This window comes from Pongo abelii, chromosome 3, assembly GCF_028885655.2.
Source record: "Pongo abelii isolate AG06213 chromosome 3, NHGRI_mPonAbe1-v2.0_pri, whole genome shotgun sequence".
NCBI classification, from domain to species: domain Eukaryota; kingdom Metazoa; phylum Chordata; class Mammalia; order Primates; family Hominidae; genus Pongo; species Pongo abelii.
The window spans coordinates 161,336,919-161,355,665 of NC_071988.2; positions in this window are offsets into that span (position 1 = coordinate 161,336,919).

Below are 18,747 nucleotides of genomic sequence, written 5' to 3' on the forward strand. Positions count from 1 at the left end.
TCCCCAAGGGAAACATAAAATACAGTGTGAGGTATAGACCAGTAAACAGTATTCTGATGGGGGAATTCAGGGTGTAATGGGAATATGGGCAGTGAGGGTGGCACATATACCCAGATTTAGGAAGAGTGAGGAATGCTTCTTGGAGGAAGTGTTGAATAAACTGGGGCCTAAAGTGTTAGTATGAATTTGCCAGTTGAGAGAGGGTCAAAGAGCAAGGGAAAAGAAAGTAGAGTGTTTCAGGCAGAGAGCAGTGTGAACAGCGTGCACAAAATCCTGGAAGCGAGAGTAAGAAAGGCTGAGACATTGAAAGAAACCTGTTTTCTATCTTACAGGGTTGTTGTGCAATTTAGCCCCTAGAATAGTGGCTGGCACAGAATAAATGCTGAGAAATATCAGAAATTATTACTATGCCTGGAGCATAGAATTGAGGGTAAGTGGGGGCCGGGCACGGTGGCTAACACCTGTAATCCCAACACTTTGGGAGGCTGAGGTGGGCGGATCACCTGAGGTCAGGAGTTTGAGACCAGCCTGACCAACATGGAGAAGCCCTGTCTCTACTAAAAATACAAAATTAGCTGGGTGTGGTGGTGTGCGCCTGTAATCCCAGCTATTTGGGAGGCTGAGGCAGGAGAAGCGCTTGAACCTCGATCTGGTGAGCCGAGATCGCACCATTGCACTCCAGCCTGGGCAACAAAAGCGAAACTCTGTCTCAAAAACAAACAAACAAAACAAAACAAAACAAAACAAAAAACAGAATTGAGGGTGAGTGGGAAAAGAAGGCTACACAAGTAGGCAGAAGTCAAATTATAAAGTCCCATAAACCATGATACTAGGCATTTAGACTTAATCCAAGTCACTGGCAAACTACTCAACAGATTTTAAATAGTGGAATTAATTTCATGCATTTTAGAAAGATGGGCTGAGACTAGTAGCAGGGAGATGAGGCAGATTACTGTAATCATGATCTGAACTAGTTAAAGGCAGTAATGGTAGAGAAACATAGATGGATTTCAGAGATATTTAGAAGGTAGAAAATTAGTTTCCTGGGACTACCATAACAGATTACTACAAACTTCAGGACTTAAAAAAGCAGAATTTATTCTCTTACAGTTTTGGAGGCCAGAAGTCTGAAATCAGGGTGTCAGTGGGGTTGGCAATTCTTGGTGTTCTTTGGCCTGTAGCAGTGTCACTCCAGTCTCTCCAGCCTTATAGGGATCTTCACATGACATTCTCCCCTGTGTCTGCGTCTCACATCTCCCTCTCCTTTCATGTTTAAGGACACCAGTCACTGGATTTAGGGCCCTCCCTCTCAAGATCCTGAATTACATCTACAAAAACCCTAAGTAAGATCACATTCATAAGCAGTGGGGGCTGGGACTTTGACATATCTTTCTGGGGGGATGCAATTTCTCTCATTGTAATAGAATTAATGGAAGCCAATGGTTAGCTAGATGGGGGAAGGGGGCTGAAGGCGAAGGATAAATCAAGGACAATATCCATGTTTTCTGCTTGAGCAACTGGATGATGCTACCACTCACATAAAATAAGTAACACTGGAGGAGAATCAAGTTTGGAGATGGAAGAGGGCATCTTTATTTTGAGGTGCTTGTGGAAATCAAGGTGGATATCAAGTAGACACTAGGTCAAATAAGTCATGAGCTTAGTACAGAGAAATGTGAGCTGGGCTTCCAGGTTTAGGTGGTAACTAAAGCAATGGATGTGGTAAGATTGCCAAGGAAGAATCTGGAGAACATGAAGAACTTGTATCAGAATGCTGTGATACACAAAATTTGAGGGAGGGACAGGAAAAGTAGCAAGCAGGGAAGTAAGATTAAAAAAACAATAAGAGAGTAATATCTTGGAAGAGCTCAGGAAAGAAAGTTTAAAGCAGGAGTGAACAGTTTCTATGGGTTTGGAGAAACTTGAATGAAAGCGAATTGAGGCAATGCAAAGAGTATAAATAAATATTTCAAAAGTTTGTTAAGAGCAGGAGAGACAGAGACTGGCAGCTGACAGGGGATGCCCAGAGAGAATTTTCTTTCTCTTTTTTTGTTTTAATTTAAGATGGGAGAGATGTGTGCTTGCCAGAAAACAAAAAATGTAGCCGGGGAGAATTGAATGTGGAAGATAGGCAATATTAAGGAATGCTGAGGAGGCAGGACACAGTGGAGACATTATAATCTCAGATAGGGAGAAAAACATCTCTAGGGAGAGGGGGAAAGGATGGGTGTGGAAGCAGGTAAGTTTGCTCACTTACTTATTCAACGAATATTTTTGAATGCCTGGCAGATGTAAATGCTGATGATACAAAGTGAACAAAACAAAGTATTGAACCTGTATTTCAGTGGGAAACTTACATTTCAGGTGGGATTACATATAGAGTCAGGTGTGGTGGTGTGTGCCTATAATCCCAGCTACTTGGGAAGCTAAGGTGGGAGGATCACTTGAGTCCAGGAGCCTGGGCAACATTGTGAGACCCCTATATGAGGGGAGGGGAGGGGAGGGAAGGGAGAAGGAAGGAAGGAGAGAGAAAAGAATGGAAGGAAGGGAGGAAAAAGAAAAGAATGAAAGGAAGGAAGGAAGGAAAGAGAAAGAAAAAGAAAGAAGGAAAGAAAGAAAAGAAAGGGAGAAAGAGAGAAAGAAAGAAAAGAAAAAATGAAAAGAAAGAAAGAAAATCTCAATATCAATGTGGGGTAAGTGCTATGAGGAAAATAAGCATAAGGAGAGGAAGAAAGCCTTGCAGGGGTATCTGTTTAAAATGAGGTACCTAGGTTCAGCCTCTCTGAGTTAGAAAATGAGAAAGCAAGGCATTAAAAATCTAGAAAGAGCATTCCAGGCAGAGGGAACAACAGATGTAAAGGCCCTGAGGCAGGAGTACGCTTGGCACCATCAAAGAGCAGGAAGGAGGGCTGGGAGCGGTGGCTCACACCTGTAATCCCAACACTTTGGGAGGCCAAGGCAGGAGGATCACCTGAGGTCAAGAGTTCGAGACCAGCCTGACCAACATGGTGAAACCTCATCTCTGCTAAAAATACAAAAAATTAGCCGGGTGTGGTGGCAGGCGCCTGTAATCCCAGTTACTTGAGTGGCTGAGGCAGGAGAATTGCTTGAACCCGGAAGGCGGAGGTTGCAGTGAGCCAAGATCACACCATTGCACCCCAGCCTGGGCAACAAAAGCAAAACTCCATCTCAAAAAAAAAAAAAAAAAAAAGAAAGAAAGAAAACAACAGCAAGGAGGCCAGTGCTGCTGGAGCACAGTAAGTTAGCAGGAGAGAGGTCTGAAGTCCGAATGATAGGCTGGGGTCAAATCACATAGATCTAGTAGGATTTGGTAAGGACTTCAGATATTTAGTCTAAAAGTGGTGGAGAGCTCTTGGAAGGTTTTGAGCAGAAAAGTGACATGATCTAATTTATGAAAGAATAACTTTGGCTGCTATGTGAACAATAAATGGCAAGCAGCAAGAGTGGAAGTTGGGAGTCCAGTTAGGAAGTGACTACAGTAGTCCAGATGGAAAATGATGATGGCCTGGGCCAGGGTGGTGGTTGTGGAGGAGTGGGAAATCACTGAGTTACGAATCTAGTCTGAAAGCAGAGCTCACAGTACATGTTGAGAGATTGAAAGTGGGGTGTGAAAGAAAAAAGCAGAGAGCCTCAAATACCTCAGATAGAACACTGGCTAAGATAAAAATGGTTCCTTCAAAGAAATCCTAGCCCATGTGGATAAGTATATAACAAGGGAGAAGGGAAGGAAGTGTGTATTTGCTAGATGTCTCTATGTCCTAGTTTCATGTGTCATCCCGTTAAATACTCTCCACGACCTTTGGTGATATTATTATCCTTAATTGTAGATAATAAAATTAAGTAATTAAAATTTAATGTAAGTTTACTCATCGCAGCTAACATGTGAATTTTAACTCAAGACTAACAGTCAAGCTCTTTTCACTAACACTGTTCTCCAAAAAATATAGCTGAAGAATAGGAAATAACACTCTTATAATAATAGTACAAATAAAAAGATTAATTTTGAAGCAAACCAATACTTGAAAAAAGCAGCTTTAATTAGACAATGTTACAAAAGTATGTATTCATTTTGGGACCAGTTCTGAATGAGAATTTTGGGGACTTCAAGGGTTTCAGAGACTAACTGCACTCGTTATTTCAGATTTCTAATTTCCCTTTTAAATGGCGGATTTATCCCTAGTACAACTTTTACACTTGCTAACATTGATGCCATTTGTTTTTTCTTTTGTAAACTGAGGTAATATATAACATATCATCTTTACCATTTTAAGTGTACAGTTCAGTGGTAATAAATATACTTATATCCTTTTTCCCCCTTCATCCCCTACTCCATCCCCTCCTTTCTGGCTTCTGGTAACCACCAATGTACTCTGTGTCATCATGAAATCCACATTTTTAGCTCCCATGTATGACTGACAACATGCAATATTTGTCTTTAAGTATTTGGCTTATTTAACATAGTGATCTCCAGTATCATCCATGTTGCTGCAAATGAGAGGGTTTCATTATTTTTTATGGCCGATTAATATTTCATTGTGCATATATACCACACTTTATCCATTCATCCATTGATGGGCACTTAGGTTAATTCCATATCTTGGCTATTGTGAACAATGCTGCAATAAACATGGGAGTGCAGATATCTTTTTGATATACGGATTTCCTTTCTTTTGGATACATATTCAGTAGTGGAACTTCTGGATCATATGGTAATTCTATTTTTAGTTTTTTGAAGAACCTCCATACTGTTCTTCATAGTGGTTGTACTAGTTTACATTTCTACCAACAGTGTACAAGGGTTCTCTTTTCTCCACATCCTCACTAGCATCTGTTATTATCTGTTCTTTTAATACAAGCCATTTTAACTGGGGTGAAATAACATGTTGTTTTAATTTGCATTTCTCTAATGATTAGTAATGTTGAGCATTTTTTCATATACCTGTTGGCCATTTTTATGTCTTCCTTTGAGAAATGTCTGTTTGGATCTTTTGCCCACTTTTTTTTTTTTTTTTTTTTTTAAGATGGAGTCTCACTCTGTCACCAGGCCGGAGTGCAGTGGCGCAATCTCGGTTCACTGCAAGCTCTTCCTCCCAGGTTCAAGCGATTCTCCTGCCTCAGCTTCCCAAGTAGCTGGGACTACAGGCGCATGCCACCACACCCGGCTAATTTTTTTTTATTTTTAGTAGAGATGGGGTTTCACCATGTTGGCCAGGATGGTGTCGATCTCTTGACCTGCCTGCCTTGGCCTCCCAAAGTGCTGGGATTATAGGTGTTAGCCACCCCACCCAGCCTGCCCACTTTTTAGATTATTTGACTTTTTTTGTGTGTGTGTTTCTTTGTTTTGTTTTTGGCTTAAATTGTTTAGTCTCTTTATTCTGGTCATTAATCCCTTGTCGGATGGATAGTTTGAAAATGTTTTCTCTCATTCTGTGGGTTGTCTCCCCCACTCTGTTAAGTGTTTCCTTCGCTGTGCAGAAACTTTTTAGCTTAATGTAATCTCATTTGTCTGTTTTTGCTTTGTTGTCTGTGCTTTTGAGGTCTTAAACAAAAAAATCTTTTCCCAGACCAAGGTCCTGGAGCACTTCCCCAGTGTGTTCTTCTAGTTTTGTAGTTTCAGATCTTAGATTTAAGCCTTTAATCCATTTTGATTTGATTTTTGTGTATAGTAAGAGAGAGGAATCTTGTTTCATTCTTCCGCATATAGTTATCTAGCTTTCCCTCACACCATTTATTGAAAAGACCATCCTTTCCTCATTGTACGTTCTTGGCACCTTTGTTAAAGATGAGTTGGTATATCCGGATTCTTTATACTGTTTCATTGGTCTATGTGCCTATTTTTTTTTTTTATGCCAGTACCATGTTGTTTTAGGTATTAGAGCTTTGCAGTAAATTTTGAAGTCTGGTAGTGTGATGCTTCCAGCCTTGTTCTTTTTGCTCAGGGTTGCTTTGGCTATTTGGGGCTTTTATGGTTCCGTATATATTTTAGAATGATGCCCTTTGTGTTTGATCCACAAAAAGGGAGACATCCAGAGCTGAAGAGTTTTCTCTGAGAATTTTTGTCAAGAGCTAGAAGAGAAAGGGGAAGAAGTACATGAACAACTGCATATGGTGATATTCACTCTTAACTCTGCTATACAGAAACTTAATGGGCGGGGGTTATAGTGTGGAGCTGGGAACCCAAGGAAGCCTATCCATAGTTCCACATCGCTGATGTAAGATTCTTAGTATATGGACACTTGAACAATTCAATATATTAATAAGTCTAAGTTTCTATCTGGACAAGGGTCTTGGGGTAAGGAGCTGGGGGTATTTTGCTTCCTTATATGTTGTGGGAAGTCAGGGACCCCAAATGGAGGGACCGGCTGGAGCTGCGGCAGAGGAACATAAATTGTGAAGATTTCATGGACATTTATCAGTTCCCAAATAATACTTTTATAATTTCTTATGCCTGTCTTACTTTAATCTCTTAATTCTGTTATCTTCGTAAGCTGAGGATGTACGTCACCTCAGGACCACTGTGATAACTGTGTTAACTGTACAAATTGATTGTAAAACATGTGTGTTTGAACAATATGAAATCAGTGCACCTTGAAAAAGAATAGAATAACAGCGATTTTTAGGGAAGAAGGGAAGATAACCATAAGGTCTGACTGCCTGCAGGGTCAGGCAAAAAGAGCCATATTTTTCTTCTTGCAGAGAGCCTATAAACAGACATGTAAGTAGGAGAGATATCACTAAATTCTTTTCCTAGGAAGGAATATTAATATTAAGACCCTGGGAAAAGAATGCATTCCTGGGGGGAGGTCTATAAATGGCTGCTCTGGGAGTGTCTGTCTTATGCGGTTGAGATAATGACTGAAATACGCCCTGGTCTCCTGCAGTACCCTCAGGCTTATTAGGATTGGGAAACTCCATCCTGGTAAATTTTTGGTCAGACCGGTTCTCTGCTCTCGAACCTGTTTTTTGCTGTTTAAGATGTTTATCAAGACAATACGTGCACTGCTAAACACAGACCCTTATCAGGAGTTCTGCTTTGCCCTTGTCCTATTTCCTCAGAAGCATGTGATCTTTGTTCTGCTTTTTGCCCTTTGAAGCATGTGATCTTTGTACCTACTCCCTGTTCACACACCCCCTCCCCTTTTGAAATCCTTAATAAAAACTTGCTGGTTTTGAGGTCTGGGTGGGCATCATGGTCCTACCGATATGTGATGTCACCCCTGGTGGTCTAGCTGTAAAATTCCTCTCTTCGTACTCTTTATTTCTCAGCCGGCCAACACTTATGGAAAATAGAACCTACGTTGAAATATTGGGGGCGGGTTCCCCTGATAATTATACTTCTCTCAGTAAATGTTTATACTGTCTTTACTGTCTTTTCTCTCCCTCCCTCCTTTCCTTCCTTTTCCTTTCCTTTCCTTTCCCTCCCTCCCTCCCTTCCTTCCAGACAAGGGTCTTGGGGCATTTTGTTTCTTTATACTTCTCTCAGTAAATCAATCAATCCTTCCCTTTTTTTTTTTTTTTTTTGAGACAGAGTCCGGACAAGGATCTTGGGGCATTTTGTTTCCTTATACTTCTCTCAATAAATCAATCAATCCTTCCTTTTTTTTTTTTTTTTGAGACAGAGTCTCACTCTATCCCCTGGCTGGAGTGCAGTGGCGTGATCTCGGCTCACTGCAACCTCCACCTCCCAGGTTCAAGCGATTCTCATGCCTTAGCCTCCCAAGTAGCTGGGATTACTTTAGTAAAGATGGGGTTTCACCAGGCTGGCCTCGAACTCCTGACCTCAGGTGATCCACCCACCTCAGCCTCCCGAAGTGCTGGGATTACAGGCATAAGCCACCACACCTGGCCTATACTGTCTTTTCATCCATGAGAAACATAACACAAAGACTGGGCATATGCTAAGAGTTGTCACCAAAACACTGAAGGAAGGGACAAGGAAAGGCAAGGGCACTTAGTGGAAGGGGCAGGGGCAATTGATGGGCTAAGAAGGTACAGTACAGAAGGTTCAGGAGAGGGAGGTAAAACTCAGAATCACTGGCTGTATCCCAACTATACAGCCTTGGGTAAGCTGCTTACTTTCTCTGAGCCTCAGGATCCTCATCTGGCAAGTAGGGATAAGTGAGAGTAAAAATAGGACCAACCTCATAGGCTCCTGTGACAATAAAATGATATAATCCATTTGAAGTACTTAGCAAAATGGCTCAACAAAGGTTTGCTACTATTATTAAATTTCACTAACCGTGCAACTTTAGACAAGCGGCTTAAAGTCTTTGCCCTTTATTTCTTCAGCTACAAAATGATGGATAGAACCAGGTGATACTGAAGATTTCTTTATAACTTTATGTAATTATGATGTTACGTGCATTGTACTCAAGGTGCTAGAAAAGAAATTAGAAATCTCCCTTGGTTGCCACCAGGTGGCAGTAGTGAGGAATTTAAGTACCATCCCATTTTGGGGAAAGCTTACCATTTTTCAGTGTACAGATGCAGAACTATTGTTAACATTTTGATATATAATCTTCCATCTAGGTTTTTTTCTTCACAGGTATATGCCAATTTTTATTTTACAAAAACGTGGATAGTATTAGACATCTGTTTTGTAATCAGCTTTTTAAAAAACATAACAATATATGGCGATCACCTTCCATATCAATTAATGTAGTTCTACAACATCACGCTTAAGAGCTCCGTGATATTCCAAAGGAATTTATTTAAACCATACTTTGTTAAAACCATCCTCTACTTGTCAAACAATCAATGTTTTTAATTGGATTGGCATTATAACATTATAGACAATGTTTCAATAAACATCTTTGCCATATACTATCTAGTTATTTCTCAGGGAAATTTTCCAGAAGTGGAATGTCTGGGCAAAGGGTATGTACTTAAGAAAAAACTTTAAATATATACCACCCATTTGTGTTTTCCTATATAGGTTTTTATGTCTAATAGAGCAAGGTCCCTTATCAATGCCTTTCTTCAAAATATGAATTGGCTATTCTGAAGCATTTATTCTTCATGGTGAAATTTACAATCATTTTGTCAAATTTGCCCCTTCCTTTCCTCCAAAAATTCCACTGGAATTTTGACTGATATTGTGTCCATTTTATAGATTAACTTGAAGAGAGTTTGCATTATTACAATATTATGTCTTTCCATCCAGCAGCATGGTACTCTCCTCCATTCATCCATTTCCTCTGTCGGTAAATTTGAGTATTATTTACCATTTAGTTTACTTCTGAATATTTTATATTTTTTATTACCATTACTGGGTTTTTTTTTGTTGTTGTTCTTGTTTTTTTTGTTTCGTTTTGTTTTGTTTTTTGAGACAGGGTCTCACTCTGTCACCCAGGCTGGAGTGCAGTGGTACAATGTCAGCTCCCTGCAACCTTTGCCACCCAAGTTCAAGCGATTCTCCTGCCTCAGCCTCCCAAGTAGCTGGGATTACAGGCACATGCCACCACATCAATTTTTGTATTTTTAGTAGAGACGGGGTTTCACCTTGATTGCCAGGCTGGCCTTGAACTCCCGACCTCAGATGTTCTGCCTGCCTCGGCCTCCCAAAGTGCTGGGATTACAGGCATGAGCCACCACATCCAGCAGAATTACTGATTTTTTAATTGGTCACATTACTAGACTTGCTTAATGGTTCTAATATTCTTCAGTTTATTTATCCACTCTACAAATATTTATTGAGTGTGTACAATGTGCCAAATGCTATTCTGGGTCCTGGAAATAGCAGTAATAAATCTGTTCTCCAGGTCTTTATATCCTACCGAGAGGAAATACTAAACAGAGAAACATAAGACAGGTGGTGATAAGTGCTAAGGAGGTGGTGGTGGGGAAAAGCATAGAAAGGAGGATGTAAAGTGACCAGGAAAGATATTCTTTCAGATAACGTATTAAAATAAGCCCCCTCTGATGAGCTGAAGTTTGAGGAGACACCTAAAGTGATGTTGCTTTTCTTGGGTTTTCCTGGTAGATATTTATTTATATCACTATGCTCTTTCCCAGTCACAGCAGGATTTCCAAGCTCCTGGAGATTGCCTGTCCGGTGGCAGTAACACCAAAGACTTCGACTGTAAAGAAAGCCTCTAAAATTCCCAGTGTTCCTGGATTTAAATAACACATCCAGAGTTCTTCCCAGTCACAAGTCCAGCTGGATTTTAGAGGCACAAAGAGCTGAATGTGATCCTGGTAAATCTACCCCCAACCCATCACAATATCCACCTGCTTTATAAACTGCCTAAGAGAACAATTCCAAGAGATTATAATAACACTACAAACTGCTTAAAAGAACAATCCCAAGAGGCTATAATGAGACCTTTTTTTTAAAAAAAAAAAAAAAAGAAATAACCCCATCATACTTCATTTGCTTATTTGCATCTTTTAAAGTCCATTGTATAGAATTGTAACACCATCATGCTTTGCTCTAACATAGCCTAATTTCCCATTCCTTTTTTTTTTTTTTGAGACGGAGTCTTGCTCTGTCACCCACGCTGGAGTGCAGTGGTGCAATCTTGTCTCACTGCAACCTCTGCCTCCCAAATTCAAGCAATTCTCCTGCCTCAGCCTCCCAAGTAGCTGGGATTACAGGCATGAGCCACCACACCCAGCTAATTTTTGTATTTTAGTAGAGACAGGGTTTCACCATGTTGGCCAGACTGGTCTCGAACTCCTCACCTCAGGTGATCTGCCTGGCTCGACCTCCCAAAGTGCTGGGATTACAAGCATGAGCCCTTGTGCCCAGCCTCCCACTCCTCTTAATCTGTGTTGACCCTTCCACTGTATTGTCATCAGTCAAATCCCCTAATCCTTAACACCTTTTCTAAACATTCCTTTCATTTTCTTACTCTAACCAAAACCTAACCATCTCCTAATAATATTGCTTTCCCTGCAATACTCTCAAATTGTGTCTGCTTTTAAAAATTATTCAACCCACTTACTAAAGGAGCCTAGAGATGAGGTAGGTGTCCTGCTTATTCCCCACTGCCAATTCCAGACCTTTTTTCTCCTTTGAAAATTCTAGTTCCCTTGACCATATCATCCTTTCTCCTTTTTTTTTTTTTTACAGTCATCTACTGTCCTCCTGGTCTCTCACCCTCATCGCAGAAGAGCTTAGCATGCAGTGTCTTGTTTTCCTTTCCACTGCTACTGCTGTCATTATTATTATTATTATTTTTAGACGGAGTCTCGCTCTGTTGGCCAGGCTGGAGTGCAGTGTCGTGATCTTGGCTCACTGCAAGCTCTGCCTCCTGGGTTCAAGCAATTCTCCTGCCTCAGCCTCCCGAGTAGCTAAGACTACAGGCGCCCGCCACGACGCCCGGGTAATTTTTTGTATTTTTAGTGGAGACGGAGTTTCACCATTTTAGCCAAGGTGGTCTAGATCTCCTGACCTCGTGATCCACCCACCTTGGCCTCCTGAAGTGCTGGGATTACAGGCGTGAGCCACCGTGACTGGCCAGCTGTCACTATTTTTAACATTAACAATTCATCTATTACCTTAGCTATGGATGGTGCTACGTAATTTGCCCTGCCTGCTCCTTCACCTTCACATCCTGCCACTCTCCCCCGTTAAGTCAGAAACTGTGAAGTGTCTTAGATTTTGTCCTTCTTGCAAGCTAATAAGTTAGCTTGCCACAGTTTCATATACATATACTGCCAGAAGACACCAGACTGCTGGGCTGGTGCCGTAACAGATTTGCTACTGAAAGCACAAAGCATTTACAACACCTTGTGTCATTTCCCCATGCCCCATTTCCCATAAGGCAACAGATGTTTCCTGTGCAGTGGGTTGCATCACAGGAGAAGAATCTTAAATTCAGAAGACTCCAAGCTTTTATCAAACCTGCTGGTGACCTACCCATTCCTCCCATTCAGGAGAGAAATTATTCATTATCTTGAAATATAAGTGAATTTCCTCTGGGAAGAGGAAGAAGGCCCCTCTAGGTTTATTACCCTGGAATGTAATATACACTGGGGTTTGGGAGGTGGATATTAATATCATTATGCGCTTTTTCACCTACAGAAGACTAGTCTGAACTTGTGGCAGGAACCTAGCCAGCTTGATTGCCTGCTAAAACAAAAATATCAACATTCTTAATAGGATTTAAATAAGATCCGGCATCTCAAAACAGAATATTCAAAATATCCATGATATGGTCCAAAATTACAAAGCAAACAAAAAACAAGAAGAAAATCTCAATTCATATAGGGAAAAAAAGGACAATGCTGAGATAACACAGATGATAAAATTGTCTGATGAAGGCTTTAAAGCAACTACTAATATTTGTTAGGAGACTATTCTTCATTGGTCTCTTGCATTTCTACAGGTGTTCTAGGTAAAGGCATTAACAGCTTTTTCTCTGAACTATCTTTTTTAGCTGTTTGTATAGCAAACATCCTTGGAAGATAGAATGTCTTCCTTTTGGACCAAGGACAGATTTTTTTCCTTCCAGGATTTAAAAAAAAAAAGATAATGTCTCTCTCCAGGGCAAGGCTGGGCAGGTTTTCTGGCCCTTTATTAAAGACTGGTGTTTCCCACAGCATTCATATATCCCACTACATATACAGGTAACACCAGGCCCTCACAGCATCACTGTGTGGGAACTGAGGCTCAGAAAACTGGGTTAAATGTTGATAATCTGCCTCCTGCTATTCGTGTCAGTAATAATCTGTCCTTTGTCTCTGACCCAGGAGTCTTGTGTCTTCTGTCACTATTCATGAAATTGTGGCAGCCTAACTTGTTAACTTGCAATTAAGGTAAAATCTCAGACCCTCCAAAGTTCTTGACTTTGTTATAACAATTCTCCTACAAGCAATCACAAGCACTTTTGAAGCCAATAAAAAAAAAAAATAGAAAGTATCAGCAAAGAAATAGAAGACATAAAGAAGAATCAAACGGATATTTTAGAACTGAAAAATACAATAGCCAACATTTAAAAAAAATTCACTGGATGGTTTCAATAGCAAGGTAAACATAACAGAGTCAATGAACTTGTAAATAGATCAATAAAAATTAACCAATCTGAACAGCAGAGAGGAAAAAGATTTGAAAAAACAATGAGTAGAATCTCAGAGACTTCTCGGATAATGACAAAAGGTGCTGAAAAATTTAGAATAATGGAAGAAAAGGTCTCAAATTTGGCAAAAGACAAATCTACAGATTTAAGAAGTTCAACAAACCCCAAACAGGTTTAACACATAAATTTATACCCAAACACATCACAATCAAAATGCTGAAAAATGAAGACAAAGAAAAAAATCTTGGAAGTAGCTAGAGAAATTCAAAGTACTACCTACACACAAACAATCTGAATCATAGCAAATCTCTCAGCAGGATCCATGCAAACCACAGAAGTGGCACAATAATTTTTTTTTTTTTTTTTTTTTGAGACGGAGTCTTGCTCCGTCGCCCAGACTGGAGTGCAGTGGTGTGATCTCAGCTCACTGCAAGCTGTGCCTCCTGGGTTCACGCCATTCTTCTGCCTCAGCCTCCCAACTAGCTGGAACTACAGGCACCCGCCACCACGCCTGGTTAATTTTTTTGTATTTTTAGTAGAGATGGGGTTTCACCGTGTTAGCCAAGATGGTCTCAATCTCCTGACCTCATGATCCACCCGCCTTGGCCTCCCAAAGTGCTGGGATTACAGGCATGAGCCACTGCGCCCGGCCAGAAGTGGCACAATAATTTTAAAGCACTGAAAGTGTCAACACAGAATACTACATCTAGTGAAAATATCCATCAGGAATTCAGGTGAAATAATGGCATTCTCATATGAAGACAAACTAAAAGAATTCATTTCTAGCAGAGCTGTTCTAAAATAATTGCTAAAGAAAATTCTTCAGACAGAGGGAAATGATACCGGAAGGAAACCTGAAAACATCAGGAATGAAGGAAGAGCACCAGAAATGGTAAATATCTGCGTAAAAATAGTAGTCCATTCTCCTATTCTCCTCTTAAGTTTTGTTTGTTCGTTTTTTTAATTATACTTTAAGCTCTGGGATACACGTGCAGAATGTGGTTACATAGGTGTACATGTGCCATGGTGGCTTGCTGCACCCATCAACCCATCATCTACATTAGGTATCTGTCCTAATGCTATCCCTCCCCTAGTCCCCCATCCCCCAACAGGCCCCGGTGTGTGATGTTCCCCTCCCTGTGTCCATAAGTTTTCATTGTTCAACTCCCACTTATGAGTGAGAACATGCGGTGTTTGATTTTCTGTTCCTGCGTTAGTTTGCTGAGAATGATGGTTTCCAGCTTCATCCATGTCCCTGCAAAGGACATTAACTCGTCCTTTTTTATGGCTGCATAGTGTTCCATGGTGTATATGTGCCACATCCAGTCTATCATTGACAGGCACTAAGTTCTTTAAAAATATATTTGATGGTTGAAAATAAAAACTGTACCATTGTCTGATGGGGTTTTAAACATATGTAGATGTAATTCATGACAACTCTAATGTAAGGGGTACAGGTTAAGTAGACCTATGTGTAAGGTTTCTACATTCTACTTAAAATGGGGGGAAACGACATTCTAAGCAGATTCAAAAAGCTAAATATGTATATTTGCATTATGTGAAACTCATGTTTGCCTCAAGGTCTTTCCAGTTGCTTTTCCTTTTGTCTGAAAAAATATTCCCCTATATATACACATCATTTGCTCCCTCAACTAATTCACGTGTCCGCATAAATGCCACTTCCTCAAGGAGGCCTTCCCTTAACCATCCTCATAAAATAACCACCTCTTCCCATTAGATTCTACCTTTATATTTGATTTTATTTTCTTCATTTATTTATCATTATCCAAAATTTGGTATTTTTGTTAATTTATCTTCCCACTAGCATGCAGGGGATGGTCTGCCTGTTCACTTCTGTATTCCCAGGGCCTAGACCAATGCACTGGTTTTTGTTTGTTTAACCTATCAAGAACTGAGAGAGTTGCATAGAAATTTGCCACCTCCTGTAGTTCTAACATTTTTTGCTGTATATAGCAATAAAAGTCCATTTTATTAGTTACAAACAGGATTAGAATTTTTCTGTTTTTTTCTGGTGAATTCAACCTTTTATCAGTAGGTAATGACCTTTTTATTCTAACAATCTTTTTTGTCTTAAAATCTTTTTTCTGAAATTAATGTATGTGAATTCTTTGTATTAAGATCTGCCTGGCATATGTTTTTCTACCTCTTATCTTCTACTGTTTTGCCTGTATGTTTTCAGATTCTTGTATATGTCATACAGCTAGATTTTTCATTTCAGTCTGACAAACTCTTTTAATTGGTAAATGTCATACATTGATGTTTATTGTGATTCTTGATATAGTTGGATTTGTTTCTATATCTTACTTTTTTGTTTATATTTGCCTTGCTTTTTCTGAGCTACTATTTTTATAGCCCCAATGTTTTTGCATTTTTTTTTTTTTTTGAGACGGAGTCTCGCTCTGTCGCCCAGGCTGGAGTGCAGTGGCATGATCTCAGCTCACTGCAAGCTCTGCCTCCCGGGTTCATGCCATTCTCCTGCCTTAGCCTCTCGAGTAGCTGGGACTACAGGCGCCCGCCACCATGTCCGGCTAATTTTTTGTATTTTTAGTAGAGACAGGGTTTCACCATGTTAGCCAGGATGGTCTCAATCTCCTGACCTCGTGATCTGCCCATCTCGGCCTCCCAAAGTGCTGGGATTACAGGTGTGAGCCATGGCGCTGGCTGTTTCTACATTTTTAAAAAACTGATTTTATGGTTAGATTTTTTAAATTCCATTTTTCCTCCACTGAGTTGGAATTCATAGCTCTGTATTTATTCCTTTTTTTTTTTAACAACTGTCCCTGCACTTTATGTGTCTAACTTAACAAAATGTAAAGGCAAACATATCTTAACCTTCCTTTGAAACAAAGCAATCATCTTAGAATAATTTTAATTACATTGACCCCTCCCCAAATGCCTACTTGCTATTGTTATTGGAGGCATTAGTTTAAAACTTCACAAATCAGACCTTATTTTTCTAGACTGATAATGTTTGTTTGGACTGACAAGCTTGTTCACCATTTTATTCACTCACCATTCTATTTTGTACTTCATTCTTCTATGATAATTTCCTTTTTTTAAGCTCTGACTTAACAAAGCACTTATATTCCAGGTTTGGTTCTAAGTGCTTTATTTTATATTAGTTCATTTAATCCTCATAACAATTCCATGAAGTAAATACAATTATTGTCAAAATTTTACAAGTGAGAAAAAAAACTGAAGCACAGAGGTGTTAACTCACTTGTCCAGTGTTCCACAGCTAGTAAATGGTGGAATAGGGATTCACACCTATGGAGTCTCCAAAGCGCATATTCTTAACTCCTGTGAAATACTATCTCTCAACTACAGTCACACATCACTTAATGATGGGATACATTCTGAGAAAGGTGAAATGTGTCCTTAAGTGATTTCATCATTGTGCAAACCACAGACTGTACTTACACAAACCTAGATGGTATAGCCTACTACATACTTAGACTATATGGCATAGCCTTTTGCTCCTAGGCTAAAAACCTGTATAGCATATTACTGTACTGAATAGGCAACTGTAATACAAGAGTACGTACCTGTACATCTAAACATAGAAAAGCTCCAATAAAAATACAGTGTTACAGGTTGAGTATCCCTAATCCTAAATCCTTAGGACAAGAAAATTTTGGTTTTGAATTTTTTTTTTATTTTGGAATATTTGCATGATACTTAGTGTTGAGCATCCCTAACCTGAAAATCCAAAGAAATGTTCCAAGGAACATTTCCTTTGAGTATCATGTTGGCACTCAAAAAGTTTCGAATTTTGGAGTATTTTGGATTTTGGATTTTTGGATTAGCAATACTCAGCCAATATAATCTTATGGGACCACCATTGTATACGTGGTCTGTTATTGACCAAAACTTTGTCATGTAGTGCATGACTATATGTCATTTAGGAGTTTCGTGTATATCTCTGAGCTAAACTCTCAATTATCACTTATCTTTAAATGTCTCTATTTCACTCTTGTTCTTAAAAGGTAGTCTGGGCAAGTACATAATTTTAGTTGACCATTATCTTTTGGCACTCGAAAGGTATTATTCCATTAACTTCTGGTTTCCATTGATGCTGATAATAAATCCACTGTCATTTTCACTGCTGTTCTTTTGCAAGTGATCTGCCCTTTCTAGCTGCTTGTAAGATCTTACAAATTCTGCAGTTTCTTTATACAATATGTCATTATACATTTCTGTTTATGTATCCTGCTTTCATTATGTTGTGACTCCTAGATCTGTTAATTCATTTTTTCATCATTTCTGCAAAAATCACAGCACTATTTATCTAAATGATACCTCTCATTAGAACACTTCTTACCAGTGGGAGGTAAAGGGCAGGGATTGACTAGCAAGGGGCATAAGGGAACTTTCTGAAGAGCAGTATATGTTTTTTTTTGATAGTTTGTGTTACACAGGTGTATGCACTTGTAAAAATTTACCAAATATTGTACTTAAGATTTGTGCATTGTATTGTATGTACATTTTAAATACAAAAAAACTATAAAACAATACTGAATACTAATGACGAACATACTAAAATGTTTAGTGGTGATGTCTACAACTTACTCTGAAATGCATAAAAAATAGGATTGATGGATGGTTAAGTGGATAGCTATATGATACAGTAAATATAACAAAATGTTCTAGAATTAATTGGTAAATGTAAAAGTTCACTGTATAATAATTCTTTCAACTTTTCTGTATGTTTGACAATTTCACAAAATATTAGGGGGCAGGGAGTACTGCCTCTACTTTTTTCCTTCTTTTCTTTCTGAGATTTCAATTAGCCGTATGTGTGACTTTCTTATCCAAGCTTCCATCTCTTAATATTGTTTTCATATTTTTACTTCCTTGTCTCTCCTTAGTATACTCTGGGTAATTTTTAAAGATATCTTCTATTTTTTAAGAGACAAGGTCTCACTCAGTCGCCCAAGCTGGAGCACAGTGGCATAATCATAGCACTCTGAAGCCTCAAACTCCTGGGCTCAAGTCATGCTCTGCTTTAGCCTTTTGAGTAGCTGGGACTACAGGCATACACTACCATGCCCAGCTAATTTTTAAATTTTGTAGAGACAGGGTCTCACCATGTTGTCCAGGTTGGTCTCGAACTCCTAGCCTCAAGTGATCGTCTCACCTCGGCCTCCCAAAGTGCTGGGATTATAGGCATGAGCCACCTCAGTGGTTTCATTTATTAATTCTCTCTTCATCTGTATCAAATTTGCTCTTTAACCTTTCCATTGAGTTTTGTTATTCTAACAATTATATTTTATATTTCTAGAGCATCTCCCCATCTCCCACCTACCTTCCAACCTGTCTGTCCATTCCTGGTAATCTCTTGCTCATCTTTATAACATCCTTTACCTTTTAAAATATTCAAAACACAGAAATTCTATACTTTTCATATCTGTCAATTCCACTACCTACAGTCCTTGGAGTTACACATCTACTGAAGTTTATTTCTGCAGACCCTCATAGCAGTTTGGCTTTTTGGTGTATTTTTCTCTGTGTGCTACAGCTTGAATAGCTTCTATTGCTATGTCTTCAAGGTCATCAATCTTTTCTTCTACATTAAATTTGCTTTAAACTCCTACAGTGATTTAAATCTTTTTCAGATATTGCATTACATAAGTCTAAAAGCTGCATTTCATTGTTTTTCATATCTTCAATTTTTCTTATGTTC